The 24,142-nt window shown below is 36.8% G+C and overlaps 1 protein-coding gene and 1 pseudogene across 1 annotated transcript in view; one reads left to right on the top strand and one right to left on the bottom strand.

Annotated features, from left to right (window-relative positions):
• The window catches only part of DMD (dystrophin), a 2,111,713-nt gene that overhangs the window by 51,096 nt on the left and 2,036,475 nt on the right, over positions 1 to 24,142 (top strand). The window lies entirely within an intron of this gene.
• On the bottom strand, positions 18,641 to 19,210 carry LOC109249339 (10 kDa heat shock protein, mitochondrial-like; annotated as a pseudogene).

Here is a 24,142-nt window from a genome sequence, read left to right on the forward strand (position 1 = left end):
ATAATTGGTATAGACCACAAGGATAAAACAGTGAAACCCATAAGCTATTGAAAAGCTTACAATCCTCAGTAATGTAATGACCTTGGCATTTATGCTGAGAAGTTCTAAACTATGAAAATTGAGGAGAAGGAGGAGGATATTTACTACAGAGAAATAGTATGTACAAAGGCCTTAAGGCTCAAATAAGTTGGTGACCTTGGGAAACTGCAAGAGGCTAGTATCTGTGGAGCTGAGGGGTTAGCCTTAGATAAATTCCATGAAATGAAGGATGAGAGTTTCACGGGAGACTCTAGAGTCTAGAAAAAGTTTTAACTTCATTCTAAGGTAAATAGGAAGTCACCAAAGGATCAGGGAGGATGTAATGAAGAGATGTATACCCTTAAGGGGGTCTCTCTGAAGCTGTTTGTCATGAAAAGGACGTTGGGCAGAAGGTCAGCAGTACAGAGTTTTGGGTCAGGTATAGATGGCCTGGAAGAAAGTGTGCTTCCCTATGTAATCAGTTGAGATAAAGTTTCCAGTTTAGTTAGCCAAGGACTTGAAGAAGCTGGATGACCACATAAACAGGAATAGATATACAGTGCCTTAGATACACAAGACACTAAAGACTCAACATAAGTTGTGTCCGGTTCTAGGAAGTACATTCCTTTTTATGACCCCGTCCTGTTGAATTTGGATCCCACAATGTCCTTTCAGAAAAATTTGAAGTAATAATTCATATGCTTCCATTTTAGGGAATATTTGTGTAAATGTATGGCTTTTCTGGTCCTTAAAGTTAGAATCATCAACGCCATGTTATCAGTAGATGAAAATCGGCTCTTGGTCTAGCTTTCCAGAAACCTAGAAAGGCCATTTGTCTTTAGAAACCCCTTTCACTTTTGCGGGTAGCTTGAGCAAGTCTTTCGGAAGTGATGATGGAAAAAAAAATACAGGCTCACATGAGGTATATTTTGCAGTGAGCGATGACAGGATATGAAGATGAGTTAGATGGTAGCTATTGGTTTGGAGAAAGTAAGATTCGTAGAGGAATATCAGATAAATAGATGCTGGGGCCATTTAGCTGATATTCCTAACTTAAAAGCATCTATCACGTTAATTAACAACTAAGAAATGAAGATGCCCCAGTGCAGAATTCACCTTCATTTTGTGCTAGCTTAGTGCTCTAAATTTTACTTTCCTCATTTATCTGTCCCTTTTCAGAACTATATGGTTTAGTGCTTTCCTTTTTTGATACTGAAGAAAAGGAGCTGCTTCTTAGGTAACTAACATGAGTACCAAAGTTTAGCTCAAAATCAGTTGCAACGATATTCATTGCAACGGTGCTTTAATACTGAAAATACCATAAATATCCTTAATGATTGTGATGGAATACTATTGAGTAAGTAAAAAGGATGCATCATATGAGTCATTCTGAAATGAGCCTGCTAATGCCACCTAAGGGCCATTTGGCAATGTTTGGAGACTTTTTTTTTTTTTTTTAATCGTAATGACTGCAGAGGAGGGTGTTCTACTGGCATCTAGTGGGTGAAGCCAGGGATGTTGCTAAGCATTGTAGAATGCAAAGGGCAGCTCTTCCCTCCTTCCCCGACCCCACCAGAAGCTTATCCAGGCCAAAATGTCAGTAATGCTGCTTTTGAGAAACTCTGTATTATGTCTACACGTAATAATAATGATGTGTCCCAAATCCACAATGTTGAATAAAAAGGAGCAAAGTTCTACAATGACAGGAAAGTGTGCTAGTATACACATTATTTTAATACTAGCTGCTAAAACAAACCAAACTCACAATTTCAGTGACTTAGCAGACATGGATTGTGTGGTCATGTCACAGTCCATGGCAGCACCCTGTGGTTTTCCTCCATTGGGTGATGCGAGGATCCAGACTTCTTCCATCTTTTTGATCCACCATTTCTTTGATCTGAGAATCGACTGCATTCAGCCACTGGTTGGGGAAGAGAGTGGAAAAGACACATTAGCTCTTTAAAATCACAAACACAGAATTGACACAAATTGCTTCCACTCATATTCCACTGGGAAAACCTAACCAAATAACCACAGCTTGGATGTGAAAAGGGCTATAAAATGTAGTTACAGGCTGAGCAGCATCTCTCTCAGCAATACTACAGCAATTTGAGTAGGGGGACATGGGTTCTTATGGACAGCTGCTTAGCTCTGTGAAGGGCAGCCACCACCTAAGAAAATTGGTAAAGGTCACGCACACACACACAATCCCATGTATTGTCTATGGATATAGAAATGTGAGTGGAAAATAGAACAAATGAATTGATGAGCATAAAATACATATGTGATGGCCACTTAATGAAGAGGAGAACTGGAGAACAGACTTAGAGATGAGGCAGCAAGATTATATTGAAACACATCTGTGTTTTCTTTTTTGATTGAGTTATTAACACCGAATTGATTAGTACACAGTAATTATGATTTCTTGGATATGTGTCCATATATACTTGTATGATTCTGGACTTCTCTGATTTTTACCTTTCTCGAAAGAAATAATGAACAAATTGAGTAAATCCAACTTGTTTTATTTATCAGGTAATTTATTTTTAAATTGATAAAGTTAGATATGCCTTCTATAATATTGTAAGGCATATGTAAAAAGTGTCCTATAGAAGAATTTTTACAAAATCTCTTATTGATATAAAAGCATAACTTGTAGGAACATTATACAGCATTTCTTCCCATACATCCCTTTTCAGGGTTGTATACAAAACACAATACTGACATGTCCCCATTCTCAAAAAAAATCATATGTACAACATGATAATACAGTAGTCTCCCCTTTATCTGTGGTTTTGCTTGCTGTGGTTTCACTTACCACAGTCAACAGCATTACAGAAGCAAATGATCCTCTTTCTGATGTATAATCACAAGGTCAGTAGCGGTCTCACACTGTATCACTGTACCTTTGTCATTTATTTCACTCCCGTTTTATCACACAGGCATTTTATCATCTCACATCATAACAAGAAGGGTGAGTACAGTCTAATATAGAATAGTAAAATATTTCTATTTTTAGTTATTGTAAATTTCTTACTGTCTACATGTATATTTTTTATATATTTATGTGTATATATATATCCACATACATACATACTTTGAGAGAGAGCGTGTGCACATGCACATGCAGGGGAGGGACAGAGAGAGAGGGAGAGACAGAATCCAAAGCAGGCTCTGCCCGGTCAGCATGGAGCCCAACAGGGGCTTGAACCCCACGAACCATGAGATCATGACGTGAGCCGAAATCAAGAGTCAGACCCATAATGCACTGAGCCACTCAGGCACCCCTCACTGCGCTGATTTATAAGTTACATACATACCTTTATGATAGGTTTGTATGTACAGAAAAAAAACAGTGTATATGGAGTTTGGTAGTATCGCGGTTTCAAACATCCCTGGGGGTCTCGGTATGTATACCCCATGGATAAGGGGGAAGTACTTACTGTATGTCATGGAAACTGCCCTTGATCCTTTTTTACTTCAGTCTCCCAAGTAGCATCATGTTTTCTTTCTGAGATATACCTGATTTTTCAAGCCATGTTGTGAATATTAATAATGTATCTTCCTTGCAAGAGATAGATAGGCAAATAAACTAGAATTCAGTACTCAAGCTGTGTGTGTGTTTTGTGGTTTATGTAGTAGTAGAATTCAAGGAAAATTGAATAATCAAGCTCTAGGCATGATTGGAACATGGGCCTTTCCCCTAATTGTGTCCTGTTGAATATGACTGAGTGTACACGTACTCAGTTGATGATGCAGGTAAAACACTCCAGGAGGAGCATCTGTGTGTTCCAATTTGAGTCAAGTATCAATAATTTGGGTCCTACCAGCCGTGGCTGGAAGGCATCATTGTGCATTACAAACATGACACCAGGGACTATGCTTATGGGTTTATTGGAAGGAAAAGGTGGCAGTTCTCAGAAAAGAGAGACAATTGTGGGCTGGTCAGGCCTTCCCACATCTCTCTCTTGCCTGGTGTGCTCCGTGCCCAACACTCTTTTGGTATAAAGAATTCTGTGTTTTGTTATTTGATCCTCTAATTTGCAAAAATACATTTTAAAGGCCCCATGTATATTTTTCTTCATCTTAAGATGTAGCTTTGGGGGCGCCTGGTTGGCTCAGTCAGTTAAGCGTCTGACTTTGGCTCAGGTCATGATCTCGCGATTCATGAGTTCAAGCCCCGTATCAGGCTCCATGCTGACAGCTCAGAGCCTGAAGCCTGTTTCAGATTCTGTGTCTCCCTCTCTCTCTGCCCCTCCCCTGCTCATGCTCTCTCTCTGTCTCAAAAATAAATAAAAACATTAAAAAAATTTTTAAAAAAAGATGTAGCTTTGAAATAAGAATGCATCACTATATAATGTTATGAAACCTATCAAGTTTGTCCTTCCCCAGCATTACAACACACAAAAAGTAAGGAGTGATTTATACTCTTTGTAAACTGAGATTTTAATAATGGAGTGTGAATAAAAATGACTAGTTTATTATGTTACATCATCTAAGGTTTTATATTTGGTTTTATTTTTAAAGAATATACTTTATAAGTTAAGAAGGCAATTGACAATATACCTGTGTACATTGTAGACATCATAAACTAAAACTATATTATCCCACTTATAAAGGGACATGTATGAATAGCTTAGCCAGCTCTCCTTTAGATGCTTAGGAAAACCCCAAATTCTGTTGTTATTTATCTTTTATTAGGAACAAAAAAGAGTCCCAAATGTTGCTTTGACGAGCAGGATGCTATGAAGTACTGATTTAAAGACCTTATTAAACACTTCAGTGAAACAGGAAGTCATTTATGCAGTGTCGTTAATACCCCTCACTGAATTTAAACTATGATTTTCTCAAAGGGAAGAATTGCTTCTCATAATTTTATTTGTACTTTCTTTCTTGTCAAATATGAATTCATTTAACAAGAATCTACTGGCAGCTTGTACGTGCTATACCCTGTGTTAGTATTAGGGCAAAAAAAGGAAGGAAGGAAGGAAGGGAATCTTTTCTTTTGAATTGGATTTCTTACACAATAACATGAGACAGAAATCCAAAGTAACAGACACCTAAAAGGGACTATGACTTGAGGGATAGAGGAGAATGGCTTTTTTAAAAAAATGTTTGAATTGAACTTATTAACAGTAGATAACAATGTTGCAGTAAGATTATGAAAGTTTGTGTAAACCTTAATAAAAGCTTAGAAGGAAATACCTAACATAAAGAAGAAGTGGTTCAACGAAATTACTTTGTTTTTAATTATGTTAAAACATTTTTTTAAATGTTTGAGAGAGAAAGAGTGAGAACATGTACAAGTGGGGGAGGGACAGAGAGAGGGAGAGAGAATCCCAAGCAGGCTCAACCCTGTCAGTGCAGAACCTTATGGGGGCTCAATCTCAAGACCTTGAGATCATGACCTGAGCTGAAATCAGAGTCAGATGCTTAACTGATTGAGCCACTGAAGTGCCCCTGTGTTAAAACGTTTTTAGTTTTGTTCTGCATTTAAGTTTGGGACAATTTTGAATGGTAACACCTTCTAAAATTCATGAATTACTTACTGCGTGTTATGTCCTTTAGAAAGACATTATAATTTTTGAAAAAAGAGTGTTTTAATGTATTTTTATATTCAAACTAATTTGGATTCCTCAAGAGGAGCCAGCCTTGACCTTGACTAAAGCACTTAAAATACTAGCCAATGTGGTTACTGTATATTGTACTCCCTAACTTGTTCAAACTAGACATGTGTATGATTAATGAATATATATATATTTTCACACACATACATATATCCGTTCACTATGTATATTATATACTGGTAATATACTGGTCAATTTCAGAAAAATGAGGATTTTTTTGTTTGCATAGTTTTGACATAATTTTCATAAAATTAAACAGGAAAATAAGTCTACATGTTAAAGTTTCACATATTTTAGTGAACTGAGGTATTTTTATGCTGACATTATTTTAGGTTGCTAGTATTAATGCTAAATACGTAAAGTTTTGACGTTTTAAAATTCCAGTTAACACACAGTGTAATATTAGTTACAGGTTTACAGTGGAGTGATTCAACATTTTGATACACCATGTGCTCATCACAGCAAGTGCGCTCCTTAATCCATATCACCTATTTTACCCACCCCCCCACCTCCCCTAGGGTAACCATCAGTTTGTTCTCTACAGTTAAGAGTCTATTTCTTAGTTTGGCTCTGTGTCTTTTTTTCCCCTTTGCTCATTTGTTTTGTTTCTTAAATTGTACATATGAGTGAAATTGTAGGGTATGTGTCTTTCTCAGACTGATGTATTTCCCTTATTACACTCTCTAGCTCCATACATACTGTTTCAAATGGAAAGAATCATTCCTTTTTAAGGCTGAGTAATATTCCCGTGTGTGTGTGTGTGTGTGTGTGTGTGTGTGTGTGTGTGTGTGTGTGAGAGAGAGAGAGAGAGAGAGAGAGAGAGAGAGAGAGAGAGAGAGAGAGATTTTTTTTAATCCATTCATGAATCTCTGAACACTTGGGCTGCTATCATAATTCCCCTATTGCAGATAATGCTGCTATAAACATCAGGGTAGATACATCCCTTTGAACTAGTACTTTTCTTTTAGTAAATACCTAGAAATGCATTTGCTGGATCCTAGCATAGTTTTATTTTTAACCTTTTCAGGAGCCTCTATAGTGTTTTCCACCCTGGCTCCACCAATTTGTCCTCCCACCAAGTATTCAAAAGTTTTCCCTTTCACCGCATCTTTGCCAACACCTGTTGATTCTTGTGTTGTTGATTTTAGCCATTCGGGGGCTGTGAGATGATATCTCAGTGTAATTTTGATTTTCATTTACCTCATGATCAGTGATGTTGAGCATCTTTTCATTTGTCTGTTAGTCATCTGTATGTCTTCTTTGGAAGGATGTTTCTTCATGTTTTCTGCCCATTTTTAACAGGATTATTTGCTTTTTAGGTGTTTAGTTTTGTAAGTTCTTTATATATTTTGGATACTAACTCTTTATGAGATCATTTGCAAATAGCTTGTCCCGTTCCATAGGTTGCCTTTTAGTTTTGTTGATGATTTCCTTCACTGTGCAGAAGCTTTTTTTCTTTGATCAAATCCCAGTAGTTTGTTTTTGCTTTTGTTTCCCTTGCCTCAGGAGATAAAATGAGAAAGAAGTTGCTACAGCCGATGTGAAAGAAGTTACTGCTTCTGTTCTCTTCTAGGATTTTTTTGTGGTTTTAGGTCTCACATTTAAGTCGTTAATGAATTTTGAATTTATTTTTCTGTATGGTGTCAGAAAGTGGGACAGTTTCATTCTTCATATTCTTCTTTCTTCTTCATATTCTTCACATTCTTCTTTCATATTGGTGACCAGTTTTCCCATAACCATTTGAAGAAACTTTTTTTTTACATTGGATATTCTTTACTGCTTTGTCAAAGATTAATTGACCATATAGTTGTGGGCTCATTTCTGGGTTTTCTATTCTATTCCATTGATCTTCATGTCTATTTTTTTTGCCAGTACCAAGTTGTTTTGATTACTACAGCTTTGCAATATAACTTGAATTCTGACCCATATATATGCCTGAAGATACCTGCAGATTGAAAGTGAAGGGATGGAGAAACATTTGTCCGAATTTTTTTAAACACCAAATACTATAATTCTAGTCATCACATGGCATAGTTGACGCTTTATGAGTTGTTAACTTGAAGAACTGTCATTTATTTGTAATTTAATCAGTCAGCAGCTATCCTGCATGCAGCAAGAATAATTGAGTTCAGTGTTGGGTATCTTAATGTCCTTTTTCCCCTTGGGTTCTATGTATTTTAAAAAGACTTTTCTCCGAATTATATATTAAAACATAATCAAATAAGATTGAGACTTTTGCTTCAGACTAGATGGCATAGACTCATTTTGTCCTCGCTTTTCCCAGCTAAATACAATAGTAAACCATAGAGCTACATCAAGAAGGAATCAAACGAGAACTATGAAAAGTGGTCAGAAAGAAAGCAAAGTAATTTGAGATGCCAGGACTGGAAGAAAATGAACAGTAGCAAGTCCTCTTAGGTACCTTCATCTAACAAAAGAAGGTGACCCAGAGCTGGCATATCCCATACCCAAACTAATAACAGAGGGTGGCCCAGGTGCACTCATTCCTTTCATGGATTGAATCGGAGTTCTTCTGACAATGCCAGATGAGCCAGTTATAACTAGTAAAGCATACTGAACAGGAGACGTGTGAAAAATAAGCAGCCGGGGAAAGTGCTTCTTCCTTCCCTGGGCCTACGACAACCCTCCTCTGCTGAGAGGTATGGACCCAGGTGGTGGCACCAGTTAAAGAAAACATGCTACAACACATAGCCTGATCTGGGATGCCGTTGTTACTGCAGGCCTGAGACATCCCCTACTCCAGAAAACTCTTGGGTGCCCACCTAACACCAGCACAAGGGATTTCATCACAGTAAAAGGCTTCTTTGTTCCTGTGGGCTGAGGCTGCCCTCTCCTGCATAGAGATAGTGGGGTAACTACAGGGTACTAGTAGGGAGATGCCCCCCATGTTACCAGCCAGGAACAAAGCAAGAATGCCCACTGTCCCCATTTTTATTCAACAAGATATTGGATGTTCTAGCCATAGCACTTAGGCAAAAAAAAAAAAAAAAAAAAAAAAAAAGAAAGAAAGAAAAAAAAAAGCATCCAAATTGGAGAGGAAGAAGTACAACTGTCACTACTAGCAGATGACATGGTACTATATAGAAAACCCTAAAGTTTCCACCAAGAAACTGTTAGAACTAATAAATGAATTCATTAAAGTTTCTGGATAAAAAATTAATATTTGCAAATCCCTTGTGTTTCTATACAGTAATAACAAACTATCAGAGAAATGAATAAAACAATCCCATTTACAGTTTTATCAAAAGAATAACATCATTAGGAATAAATTTAACCAAGGAAGTGAAATACCTGTACTCTGAAAACTATAAAATAATGCTGAAAGAAGTGGAAGATGACACCAACTGAAAGATACTTCATCCTCATGGATCACATGGATTACATTATATTCTCAAAATGTCCATACTATTCAAAACAATCTATAGGCTCAATGCAATCCCTATCAAAATAACAACATTTTTCACAGAACTGTGACAAATAATCTTAAAAATAGTACGGAACCCCGAAAGACCCTAAATAGCCAAAACAATCTTGAGAAAGACTAAAGCTGAATGTATCACATTTCCTGACTTCGAACCATACTACAAAGGTGTGGTGATGAAAACATTAGGTATTAGCTTAAAAAAAGACCTGTAGATCAGTGGAACAGAATAGTCTAGAAATAAACCTACACAATTGATTTATAACAGAGAAAGCGAGACTAGACAATGGGCAAAGGAGAGTCTCTTCAATAAGTGACGTTGGGATAAGTGGACCATTACTTTACAGTGTACACAGAAATCAACCCAAATGGATTATAGCTTAAATGTAATATCTGAAACTGTAAAACTACTAGAAGAAACATAGGTGCCAAGCTCCTTGACGGTGGTCTTACTGATGTTTTTTTTTGAATTTGAGTCCAAAAGGAAGGGAAACAAAAACAAAAATAAGTGGGATTACATTAAACTGAAAGCTTCTGCATAATTAAGTAGATCAAGTGAACAAGGGATTAATACCCAAAAAAGGGGTAAATATCCATACAACTCCATAACAATAACAAAAAAAATCTGATTACAATCGAGCAAAGTATCTGAATAGACATTTTTCCAAAGAAGTCTTACAAATGACCCATAAGTACATGAAAAGATGTTCAACATTAATAATCATTGTGGAAATGCACATTCAAACCACAATGAACTATGTCTTTATCCCTGTCAGAATTCCTGTTATCCAAAACATGAGACAAGTATTGGCAAGGATATTGAGGACAGGGAACCCTCATGCAATGTTAGTGGAATTCAACTTGGTGCAGACACTGTAGAAGACATTATGGCAGTGCCTCAAAAAATTAAAAATAGAGGTACCATGTATTCCAAGTGTACCTTTAAGCGTGTATCTAAAAGAAATGTAATGAGTATCTCAAAGAGATAGGTGTGCAACCATGTTTATTGCAGCATTATTCACAGTAGCCAAAAGAAGGAAACTTCCTAAGTATCCATGAGTGAATGAATGGATAAAGATGTAGTTTGGCGGGGGGAGGGGGGCGGTGCAGGTTCATGTGCGCATGCATGCACACACAACAGAATATTACTCAACCAGAAAAAAAAATAAAATTTTGCCACTTGTGGCAATGGGGATGGGCATTGAGGATATTACAGTAAGTGAAATAAGAGAAAGACAAATAGTACGTGATTACAGTTGTATGTGGAATTTACAAAACAAACTTACAAGCAAAATAAAACAAATGCTATACCCACGGATACAGAGAACAGATTGCCAGAGTGATTACCAGAATGGAAGGGGCATTAGTATGGACAGGGACAGGGGGCAGTGGGTGAAGGTGATTAACAAATAAGAACTTTCAGCTGTAAAAGAAGTAAGTCATGGGGATGTAATGTACAGCACGGGGAATATAGTCAATGATATAGACGCTAATATTATAACAAATTTACAAGGTGACAGATGGTAACTAGACTTACTGTGTGTAACAATTTTGCAAGGTATACATATTTCCAGTCACTATGTTGTACACCTAACACTAATATAATACTGTGTATCAATTATACTTGAAAGAATAATAAATGTCTACTTTTGAATGCATATAAAAACAGCATTTACAAGGCTTCATTCATACCACAGTACTCAAAACAGCTCCATATAGCATCAATTTTATATTCAGGATAGGATGGGAGACTGCCTTTTGCATTGAAAATAAAAGCAGACCAAATGCTCGTCTCCAATTCCATTGTGTAAGAGAGCACAGACCTGTGCTGAGTCAAGGCTATGTAAAATCAGTCACCTGGGTTCATGTAATGAATTCATTTCCCGTGGCAGGGTCCAGCATGCTGCCCAGAAATGCTGGTTTCTTTGTTATTAAGGCAACAGTCTTAGAATCCTTGTAATAAAAGTTTGGACACAGTTCCAAAGCCCTCTCATCATCCTGGATAGATGTACTGATAGAACACATGACAATCTGGAACCTCAGTGATGGGCTCTTTAGTTCCGGCAGATTCTATTAGTGTTGGAAACCATTTGTACTAAGTGAGCCCTCAGTTGTGATGATTACTCCTAAAAATTATTGTAAAGGTAAATTTCAGTGTTTGTACAGTTATTGACGGGTCATTTATTTTGAACACCTCAAATCACAAAACTGTCTCTTACCTCTTGAATCCATATATCCAGTTCTCTAATTTTCACTTCACTGTAGATGAGGTTTTCTCCACCTTGTCCTGTAAATTAACAGCAAATTAACATTGCCAAAAATCTATTTTTCTCACCTCTCCTTTTGTTCATAAGTCTCCAGCATACATCTCACATGCATATAATCTAGTTCAGACTCCCTGATCCCTTAGGCCACCTTGGATCCCAACTCATCTGTTACCACTCAAGACAAGCTTTCAAAATACTTTGAACGAAATCCTTTTGAAGTTGTCAAGTTACACTTAGTGCTGAATTGTTGGTAGTTAATGTCGGTATAAAGTACAATGGTAAAAATACTTAAACAAGAGCAGAGAATTCTCTAGGATGTACCGACTACCTATGCGACCTTGAGCTCATCATATATATACATTCTGAGCTTCCATTGCTTTCATTAATGGTGAGATTACTTCGGATGATTTCTCACACATTCTTGAACATCATTGAAAAAAAACTTCAGTAATCGCACTGCTTATCTAATTTGTGCTTGTTTTGTATTCTCTCATATATGCTTGAATATGTGAATCCATATACAATCACTGAATTAGCATAATGAGATTCATCTTCTGGCACTGGTGTTAAGATTGAGAATTTTTGCTATTGATGGACAGAGCTGTGGTATTATGAGGCAGTATTTCTTATTATATTGCTTTTGTTGGAGTTAGTGAGTAGTGTAATCCTGAAAGCAAAATAAAACGTGGAGCTAAACAAATTGCCTCTCATATTTACAGAGGGCAGGCAGGCCTATTACTTCACATTATGCATAACTGAAGTTGTAAAATACTGCTGTAGCGTTTTGATGATTCAACAGTGAGGGTGTGTCGTTGATCAGAGAGCTGATGTTGACAGAGCATACCGCAGTATAATATATGCTAATTGCATATGGCTTTATACAGGCTCTCAAAAATAGAGGAATGTGAAACTTTTCGGATCCACTATCAGAAGTTGAAATTTCGGGGTTGTGGAAGGGATATAATTTGATATTTGAACTCAAGAAATGGATAAGATTAGTTAGAGATGCAGTAGTATTTGCAAGGTCTGTATGACCTTTACATAACATGATCTACTGAAACCTGTTTTTCCAAATGTTTATATGTATGCACATTGACATTTAAACTGGAAACAATGGGATATAAATCCTCTCATTAAGAATGTGCCAATGACTGATTATTATTCTTGAAGCAGCGTTGTCCTTTTTCTTGCATGATAAATGCTTCTTGTTAAAAATTTTCTACTGCTATTTATAAAATGCATCATTCTGAGATTCTGACCGAGGTTAGAAGTATCCTATTTGAACTTTAATTTAGACAAGTTGAAAACATGTCAGAATGGGGTCACTGTTTGGTGTTTCATTGTTGCTCAGAACTCTGGTGTGTGTTAGGCCTGTATTGAATGGATGATTGCAATCAGTTACTTTTACTACTTATTACCATCTCTGGATAATGCTTAAAGGTAGGAGATTAGAATGTGCAATCATTTGATCATTAAAGAAATGTTTAGAAAGTGTCAGATACCTTGCTTTGTGTTTAGGGATACACTGGTGAACAGGGCAATTTTTACTCTGATCATGATTAAAGTCCATGGGTTTTTAATTATTTCTGGATTTGTCCATTTTCCAAGGGCATACTCAAAGGAACTAAAACTGCGAGTATCCACAACTTGTCACCAATCTCTCTCCTTGCTTGTTTGTGCATTCCTAAAGTCCACTGTCTACCTTTCGTAGGAATTCCAACTTTTACACTCACTCATAGCCTAACCCCTTTAGAATTCAAACCAACTTTAATTACTACCCCCAGATTCCCACTTAAGGTAAATCTGAGTTGTCCTCAACACTGTATTTTCCTTTAGTGCTAATTGGTGAAAGTATCTGTGATAAACCCTTAAATGGTGTCATAAAAAGATCACTTCTAATTGTTTTGATTATCTTTTACTGTATACACTTGCTATTCTTCCTTTTGTCTTTACTCATAGACATGATTTTTGACACATTATGGTCTCACTTTTTCCCTAGACCACTGTGGAGACAAATACCTAAATCATGTATGGCTCCACATCTAATTGTATTTTGCATCATTTCCTTGTGTTGCTTCTCACTTTAATGCTATTATCCTAAGTGGAGATCCTAATATAGGGCAATAATTGCAGTCATCTCCCCCACAGTGTGTGTAGTTTCAATCTTGACTCTTGAAAAAATTCTACCTTGGAACACTCCCAATAATGAGTTGATGACTTATTTCACCTTTATGAAAGAGAGGTATGGGAGAAAGAGAGAGAAAGAGATGGGTGATTGCTCACAGTATTTCATGAGGGTTTTTTTTCAGTGTTAGGCAAAAATAGGAACCCTTCTTTAAACCTTCAATAGTGTTTGTGTGTAAAATATTGGATAAGCAATAGTAATAAACAGCAATAAAGTAAGGTTACGTTTTCTGAAAAGGCCTTGGTACTTCTGGTATTAACAAGGAAAAAAATATCTTTACCCTATGAAAATGTTAGAATTATAACTTAACAATATTGGTAGTGCCTTCACTATAATGTTATATATTTACTTCATATTTAGTAAATGTTCACTGACAGTGATTGCTATGGTTTCTTTTTTAGATTGTTAAGAATAGATTATTAAAATATTGTCACAAGTGACACCTTGTTAAGATGCTTTGGAATATTAAAGTAATAAATCTCCACTTGGGTGGCAAAAGTCCTTTGCTTTTTAAGTCCAGGGGTTAAAAATTCGACAAGCTTTTTTTTGTGGTTAAAAAATAAATGCAGCCAAGATTCCATTCGTGCATTTTTTGTGGCTCTAATATATGTAGTAAGAGCGTGCAGTGGTGTCATATTGATCCTTTCTGTTCAAGCTAATAGTTTATTCAGCTGCTCCCATTGGAATTACTGTTGTTTATATTATCTTTCCCTTACTTTTTGCTTGTATTTACTCTTTTTCTGAAGACCACTTATCGACCGTATTATTAGATACTCTTGGAATGTGTTAGAAATTTTTCTAGTTGAGTACAAGCAGCCTTCTGCTGATGTTCACTTTCTTCCCGGGTGTCTAAGCTCAGGCTTTGTTTGTTAAACCTCACCACTGTGTCGGAGTCTGTGCACTCTCCCTCTGTTGGGAGGGAGTTGATTGTAATTGCTTCCAAGCAGGAGGACCCACTGGGGCAATTCAGATGAGGTTGGGCAGAAAATTTGGATACAGTGTGCACTTCCTCTCCTCAGCCCTGGTGACTCTTTTCTGCTTGTGTCTGTTGGTAGAGTGGTGGGGTGTTGTCATTCTTTCTCAATTTTGTATCGTGTTGTCTTGCTGAAGGATAAACTCTGAGCCTTAATTTACTGAGATCTACCACTTTGTCCCTCAAAGGCCAGGTTGGGCTTAAAAAAAAAAAAAAAAAAGTAGACCATTGACTGTTGTTCGCTATTTGAAAACCTTGTACAATAATCTTTTTTTTTCTCTGAACACCTGCTAATGATGCCTGAAAAAAACAAAAACCAGAAAACATGAATAAAAAAAGCAAAAGATAAAAACATAAGCATTATCACCCTAGAGATACACACCAAATACAATGTTGAACAGGCCATGATAGAAAAAGCATAATCCCTTAAATAACCTGTAGTTCCTATCCATTTTGGTGATAATTATAAAACTCTAACAAAGAAAATCATTCGGAGGCAGCTCATTTATACATGTATGAAAAACAAACTCTCAGCAGTCCCAAGGTATATGTCTTCAGACCTTTGCGAACCTCCAAGTTTGTAAATACCACTAAACCATGTAATTCCACTCATAAAATGCAGTAAAGTATAACCAAACAATTAAAGACCCCTATCACACCCTTGATGATTGTATAAACTGAAGTCATTTATAAAGGTATTAAAATAAAGTCCACCACTAAACACATACACACTATATTATATCAGCCCCATATAATTTCTAACCATGAACTCACCTGAATCAAAACTGTGACAGCTCAGCCGTAAAAAAGGATGAGATCTTGCCATTTGTGACGACAACATGGATGGAGCTAAAGGATATGATGCTAAGTCAAATAAGAGAAAGACAAATACCATATGATTTCACTTATATTTGGAATCTAAAATAAATAAATAAATGAACAAGACACAGAAACAGACATCTGGGAAATGTTGGACTCTTGATTTCAGCTCAGTTCATGATCTCCCGGTTCGTGGGATCAAGCCCCATGTCAGCCTCCGCAGGATAGCTTGGAGCCACCTTAGCGTTCTCTCTTGGTGAACGCTGCTCTCCCTTTCCCCTGCTCTCGTGTGGTTGTATGCTCTATTTCTCAAAATAAATAAATAAACATTTTTTTTTTTTAAAAAAGCAGAAAACAAACCCATAAATACAGAGAACAAACTGATGGTTGCTAGAGGGGAGGGGTTGGAGATTGGGGTGGGCAAAACGGGTATAGGGAAGTGAGAAGTACAGGTTTCCAGTTATGGAATGAGTAAATCATGGGAATAAAAGGCACAACATAAGAAATATAGTCAATAGTATTGTCATAGCGTTGCATGGTGACAGACGGGAGCTCCACTTGAGGAGAGCACAGTATATAGTTGTTGAGCTACTAAGCTGTATACTTGCAACTAATGTAACGTTGTGCATGGACTATAGTTCAGTAAAAAAATAAAAAGAAAAAAATCTTTTCATGAATAATGATAATAGTTGTTCTATAATATTAGCCTGGTACATGTTCTCTGTAGTAGGACACTTTTTGCGCTTGACAACTTGTTTCTTCTTAATCCTTCTTGTGCTGTTTCCTCTCAAGGAAAAATGCTCTCAAGGAAAAACCTATAATGTGAAGGGTATTTCTATCTGTGGGGAAAAAAAAGTGGCTAATTCACTTGCTTATAAAGCACTAGTATTTGCTACTGCAAAGACTTGTCAATACCAGTTTTTAGTTTTATTATATGTTAACTAAAAGCGATTTTGCTGGTTAAGCTTATAGTAAGTTCAGGAGTTTTTAAGTAAGAATTCCATCAATATGGAATCTTAGGACTTTAAAAGAGTTTTCATTAGATATCCTAGAATGTTTGATATAAACATTGAGAGATTTAGTTGTTGTTTTGGACCTATGTTGGTATTTTAAGTTATTTTATGTCATGAATTTACATTTGGCAAAACTGAGGCTTCAAATGAGATATTAGAATTTAGTGTAGCTGTGTTGATGTGGAATTTTTCTTTAAATTAACGATCACTTATTTGATCCTCTTTTGCTGAAGGGCCCTGGGATTTCAACTAAAATGCAAAATGAAGAAGTAAGAATAATTAACTTAAATTCTCAGAAGCTTTATGGAGATAAATTCATAAGTGGGTTATGAAACAGCACGTGTTGGTTTTATTTTCTGTTATAGCAAAGAGTAAAAAGTAGTAGTTTGCTGGCCCCTGGTGAGTATTATAATTTATTTTTCTATAATGGTGTCTTTTGAAGCATGCTTACAAATCCTTCCAGGTTCCCAGTGTGAGCCCCAAGGTGGATTGAATTCATCTGTACCTGTGACAGTAAGTAACTAGGCAAGAATCAGAAAAACAGTAGGTAGATAAGTAGACTTGCCCAGTGTAAGATAGATTCTCTGCGGAAAATAGAATATCTCTAGGCCGAGCCTATAGGCTTCCTAAGCCTCAGAGGCCACTGATATATGAAATGAGTAGACAGTCTGAACTGGGTATACCATTGTGGTTGTCACACTGAGAATGTGTTGTCCTCACCAAGCATCATTTCCCTTCTATTTTCTGCATAATTTGCTGGTATTTCATGGTTACCCTTCTTACTTTTCTAGTTGTCTGCGACCACAAGCTCCTGTGTTTACATAATGTATGCATAAGTTTTAATATTTTTTCAAAGTAACGTTAATTTTCTGTACTAGAAAACCAAACCCATACTGCCAGTGTGCTGCCTGTCTTGCAACCTCTGACCATAAAAAATATAGTTTGCTCCTTCTTTCTTTTAGTGCTAGCTTATTTGAAAATTGATTACTTTGTGGATGTTCTTTAACTGATACATAGATAAATTTTCTTTATCTTTACTAAAATGTGTATGTTCGACATTCACAATGAAGGGAAATATTCTACCTGGAAGAACAGAATAGAACCCTCACCTTTGAATATGATTCCATTGCTTTTACTTTGTTCTTTGGTATATTTTATTTTTTTAAATATTTTTATGTTTATTTATGTATTTTTGAGAGAGAGCATGTGCACATACGAGTAGTGGAGGGGCAGAGAGAGACAAACACAGAATGTGAATCAGGCTCCAGGTCCTGCACTGCCAACACACAGCCCAACGCAGCACTCGAACCACGAACCCTGAGATCATGACCAAAGCCGAAGTTGGACACTTAACTGACTGAGCCACCCAGGTGCCCCTGTTCTTAGGTATATTTTACTGTTTGAGGGTTGAACACTCTAACGATAGAGTAACAAGGACCTACCTTGTCCCTTAATATTGTGTGTGATCACAGTTATGTCCTGCTCAAAATTTTTAAGTACATCTTTACCATAGGCAGTAAAAATTGAAAAATACGTAAATAAGGAAATAACAACGAACTGGGTTAATTTGCTCATGAACTACCACTTACCCTGCAGGTCTTAAAATGCCATCCTTCCTAACTCATGACCTGCTGTCCTGAGGCGACTGTTACTATGGCATCACATACATCCTCTGCCCCTTAAAAGGTATAAGCCTCACTTCCTGTCAAACTTCTGGTAGTTCTTGTTTTTAGACTTCTCTGTCAGGGATGGGACCTTATCCATGGGGGGTTGGGGGAGGGAAACCTGTATGTTTGGCAATTTGTTCAACATTTATATATATGCAAGCCAAGGGCTGTAAAATGTTCATGGTTTCTTCAAAAATTTGCTAAATACTGGTGTTCTTTGACTCATTAGAGGCAAGGTACTTGTGTAGAAGACAGTCGAATATATTTTAGTATAAGTTTTTCACTTGGTAGATTAGACTTGAGAGAACATTTTCAGGATAAAATTTTCTTTACACACTTTTCATCTCAAATGTTTGTCCAAGTTGTCAAATGAAAGAAAATTAGGACTTCACTATAGTTTTAAGTTGTAAGTACTTGATAAGTCTGTTTCCGTTTCTTGGAAATCCCTGTTTACCAGAGGTACATATTGATACCATTCTTAGTACTTTGGGGGTATAAATTAAATTTAACTTTGTCAACAACTTCTTATAAGATCATGTTACTATTATTACTACTGTGCTGATACTCTATCACTTGGTTTCATATTCATCTTTTTTTCATGTATACGTTTTTCTTTGGTGATGATTATATTAGTATGGTAAAGCTCAATTTTAGAGACATTGGATATCATTCATTTGGATACCATTAACTTATCATTAAAAAAAGACATGAAAATTATTTACATGATGAATGATTCCACAATTTCACTGGAATGGGCAGCTTCACCCGACGCCATATCAGTAATAATGTATTTCAGTCCACATACTTTCTGAGAATGTCACCATCTTTAAATAGGAAATAATCCTTGTCATCTAGAACTAGTTTGGTGCCTCTATAGTCTGGGAGAGGAACTTGATCTCCGGCTTTCACACTGGATGGTTGAATCTCTCCACCCTTTCCTGTAGAGCCTGTCCACAAGCTACTACTCTTGCTTAGTACTTTTTCTTGAGATTTTTCTGGAAGCATAACGCCTCCTTTCGTTACATTTTTGGCTGCACTACTTTGAACTAAAACTGATAGAGGAGAAGAAACTTTGTAGATGCCTGTCCTGCCAGGACTCGTGCTCCTGCAGTCAGTGCTCTGCCCTGAAGCTGCCCCGGATGCTGCAAGGAGACCCAGAGTCTGGCCCCAGGGCCACGTGAACATGGGACTATATTCATCTCTTTATAAATGTCTGATTAGTACTACAGATTAATAGTACTATGAATGGTGCCCTGAAGTCTAACCATTTGCTTAAAGGGCTAAAGAAGATATATAAATTAAAATCTAATTAGGAACAAAGGAAAACAATAAATCCATAAGGGCACCTGGGTGGCTCAGTTGGTTATGCCTCTGATTTCAGTTCACGTCATGATCTCACAGTTGGTGGGTTCAAGCCCCGCATCGGGCTCTGTGCTGACAGCTCAGAGCCTGGAACCTGTTTCGGATTCTGTGTCTCCCTCTCTCTCTCTGCCCCTCCCTCACTTGCACTCTGTCTCTGTCTCTGTTTCTGTGTCTCTATCTCTCTCAAAAAGCAAAATTAAAAAGAATCTGTAGAAAACAAGATACTAGATCTTTTGTATTCATCGGCCCTTGTATTTGCTCTTCTTTGAATTAATCTGTTTTTGTTTTCTGCCAATGTTTCAATTGTAGTTATTTCCTTCTATGTATTCTTTTAAAAGATTAAAGTTGTACTCTTCCACTTTTAGATATCTTAATGTGGAAATCACTCTTATTTTTTTTTAATTTATTTTTATTTTTATATTTTTAATGTTTATTTTTGAAAGAGAGAGAGAGCAGAGGAGGGACAGAGAGAGAGGGAGACACTGAATCTGAAGCATGCTCTAAGCTCTGAGCTGTCAGCACAGAGCCTGATGCAGGGCTGGAACTCACAAACCATGAGATCATGACCTGAGCCCAAGTTGGACTTTTGACTGGGCCACCCAGTTGCTCCACTCTTAATTACTTTTTGTCCATAGTTCTTTTTTTTTTTTTTTTAATTGAAAAAACAGTTGTCCTAACATAATTTTAAAAGGTCTTCTTTTCCCTATTTACATATCTGTAGTACTATCTGTATTGTAGATCAAGCTTAATAGATCCTGGGTATCTTTTTCTGTTATTTTCTTCATTCACCATTTCCTGTGTCAACAGTGGACACCTCTATCACTGTAGATGTGTAACTAGCCTTGACATGGGGTAAGGCAGACTACCCTATCTTGTTTGGCACAGTTTTCTTAGATAACTTTAGTCATCTGAGTGCATGTGAATTACAGGCAAAGTACATAAAAGCCCCATTTAAAAAAGTGTTGATATATTTCCTGGGATTGTATTAAGTTAATTTGAGAAAAGTGGTATGTTACCTTTGTTTCAATGGTTTATTTCTTTTTTGAGAGACAGCGTAAACATGAGAGGGGCAGAGAGATAGGTGGACCGGGGTTCCAAAGTGGGGTCTGCACTAACAGACTGACAGCAGTGAGCCCAAAGCAGGGCTCAAACTCATGAACTGCAAGATCATGACTTCTAAGGTGAAGGCTGATGTTCAACCAACTCAGCCACCCAGGGCCCCTTAAATTTGTTTTTTTAATTGTGATTTTGCCTTATGACATTGCTTGCTCTTAACATTAATAAAAATGCATTAAAGCTCTGGGTTCACTTTGCATCCATCTTGCTGAAATATATCTTTCAGAAATTCCTTCAAAGAATATGTGCAGGTAATAATTTTCTTAGTCTTTGAAAATGTTGTGAATAATAGTTGTGGTGCAAATTGTAGGTCAGCACATTTTTTCTTGTTACTCTTTTGAGCTTACTATTTTCTGTTCTCATTTTGATCCACAAAGTCGCAGGTGATTATATCTTCTGCAGTCTGATAGTCATTTCCTTAAGATATAATACCTGCTTTTTACTAATGTAAGTCATCAGCTGCGTTTCTTTAGCATGGTGTTCTGTAGTTTTGCTACAATATATCTGGGTGTAAATTTATCTTTTTCCTCCTCGGTATTCATATTGCACTTAGAATATGAAGTATTCCTGTCTGTCTTCAGTTATGTAAAATTACCAGGCATTATTTTTAAATCTTGCTTTTCTGTAGTCCCACACGAGTCCCTTCTTTAGGAGTTCTTAGTGTTGGATATTAATGTCTATCTTCCATGTCCTTTGAATTTCCTTTTTTTTTTTAAAGTTTGTGTATTTATTTACAGTTGGGGGAGGGGGAGGAGCAGAGAAAGAGGGGAAGAGAGAATCTGAAACAGGCTCTGTCCTGTCACACAGAGCCCAGCCTGGGCCTCTATCTCAGGAACTGCAAGATCATGACCTGAGCTGAAATCAAGAGAAAGGCGCTGAACTGACTGAACTACCCAAGCACCCCTGAATCCTCTGTTTTTAAATTAATTTACTTCCCTGGGTTGTGTTCTCGAGGAGTTCTTTATTATTATACTTCTCATTCACTAATTTTATCTTCTGTGCAATCTATGATGTTTAATTGTTTTAAAATGGATTCATTTACTCCATTTGTCATTTCCAATATCAGAGTCAGTTTTTTCTCACAGATACCAAATTATGTAGTGCCCTTTCACCCCTGCTTTTATTTTATGACTCTAGATTACTTTTCTTCTGATTTTCTCTTTTAATTTTACTACTGAAAATTGTCAACCTATCTTTTTAAATTGTTTTGCAGACACTCTGCCAGGATAGTTATCTCCCCTGAATCCATGGCTCACCCATGGTGCTGGTGCTGGTATGAATTTTTGCCTCTTCTAGGCTTGCATTTGGTCTCAGTTTTCTGGAGGCTTTCAAGTTAAGAGATGGGCTTTTTTTTTTTTTTTTTTTTTTGCCATTGTTTTAATTGCTTCTTTTCCCCTTTTTATTCCTCCCTTTATTCCTCCCTAACTTTACTGGTGTCCTCATGTATTCCCTGGAACAGCAGTCCAGATGTTGATACTGTACTGTGCACATTGGGATGTCTGCTTTGTGATCATAATTAAAGTTCTTGAGGATTCAGTGCTCAAGTCAGATTATTTGGGTTTCTTTCTGGCATTGCGGTGTGTCTTTTTTTTTTTTTTCTTCCTCTACGTCTAGTTTAATAGTTTCCTATAAAGATAGGACCTCAGGCAGCAGGTCAGCAACATTTTTCACTAATTTGTCCTTTCAAGAATGATTACTGGGTAGACCTGTACTTTAACCTGGGACTTCAAGCAGTGATCTTAATTCTGGTTCTTCTCTTGAATGTGGACTGTTAGTGAAGGAGCCTAAATGCAGGCATACTGTCAGTTGGGGGAAAAGCGCCTAAGCCCTGCTGTGTTACTGTGTGGGTTTTTTTTCCTGTTTTTATATTTTCTCTATCAGTGCTCTATATTTTAAACAGGTAATATGCGTTAAGGCATAAATTGTCATGCCATCTCAATTAGGGAGTTTCAGTGCTTTCTATTTAATCAACTGGTATTCATTAACTTCACAAAATTAAAATTAAAACCCACAGAAATATACTACTAATACATTCATAAGAAATAAACCAGTTCATTATGTTTTAGGGGGCAGTATATGCATATTGTTCTGACATACTAAAATTAACAATAAAGGTTTCTGTTTTGTCTTTGTCTTCCCTATCAAAGAGTTTAGTATCCAAATTTAAAAGTATTTAACAATTTTGCAGGAATTTGAGTTAATACAGGTAAACCTGGATTAAATGAATGTTTTCAAAAAATTATTTGCTAAATACGACCTTTAATAAGAATATGGCCAAACCCAAAGTAATAACATCGGGTACGGGTAAGGATGTGGAACAGTAGGAATTCTTCCTTACCGGTGGGCATAAAAAACAGTGCAGCTACTTTGGAAGATAGTTGGCTGGTTTCTTAATGAACAAAGCATACTCATTAAAAAAAAAAAAATCTTACCATTGCAGCCAGCAATTGTACTCCATGATGTTTATCCAAGTAAGTTGAACACTTGTCCACAGGATAAACCGCCCACAAATGTTTATAGCAGCTTTGTTCACAGTCGCCAAAACTTTAGGCAGCCATGTTGTCCTTTGGTAGGTTAATAGATCAATAAACTGTGGTCCATCCACACCATGGGAATATTGCTCATCACTAAAAAGAAATGAGCTTTTAGGCCATAAAAAGACATGAAGGAACCTTAAATACATATTCCTAAGAGAAAGAAGCCAATCTGAAAAAGCTATATAGTGTATGGTTCCAACAATATGACATTCTGAACAAGGCAAAACTGTGCAAACCATAAAGAATCACTGGTTGCCACGGTTTGAAGGGAGGGATGAATATGTGGAGCACAGAGGATTTTTAGGGCAGTGAAACTAATCTATGATATTGCAATGATGGATATATCTCATTATCCTCTTGTAAAAATCCATAGACTGTACAACCCCAGGAATGAACCCTAATGTAAACTGTGGACTGTGGATGATCATGTAACCATGTAGGTTTATCCACTGTCACAGATGTACACCTCTAGTATGGGATGTTGATAGGTGGGTAGGCTGTGAATATGTGGGGAGAAGGAGTATATGGAAAATCTCTGTATGTTCTTCTCAAGTTTTCTGTGAACCTAAAACAACTGTAGAAAATAAAGTGTACTTCAAAAAATATTTACCAACACAAATCATGTTGTTTTAAGCACAGTTTTAAAACATGCTCAGTGTAGTACCATATGCTCATGAGTGTACAATAATTCCTTTGAAACTGCTTATCTTCAAACATGTATATTTAAATAAGACTTGTCCATATAATAGCAGGTACTTTATTTTCTCCTTTTGCATATATTTAATATGATAATTAATTCAACCTGGTATTATTCTGGCTGCTAGTCAAAGCCTCATACGTGTTTGTTAATTTGCCACTTGTTCCTTATACAACATCTTGGCTATTTAATAAGCACTTGGAAAAGTCAAGAGAGTCCTGCCCCAGTATGGGTCTTAATTGAATATGTACTGCATAATAGAATTAAATTCAGAACAAGCCATCAGTGGCAGATGATCCTTCAGTTACGAACAAAGCTTCGGTGGGAGGGATGGTGTAAAGGTGATAAAGTGATGGCAGCAAAGGGCTTTGGAATATTGTATGATAGGATTATATAATGGCTTTAAGGACACCCCAGGC

Source organism: Panthera pardus, unplaced genomic scaffold (assembly GCF_024362965.1).
Source record: "Panthera pardus isolate Hobbes unplaced genomic scaffold, ASM2436296v1 HiC_scaffold_27, whole genome shotgun sequence".
Taxonomy (NCBI): domain Eukaryota; kingdom Metazoa; phylum Chordata; class Mammalia; order Carnivora; family Felidae; genus Panthera; species Panthera pardus.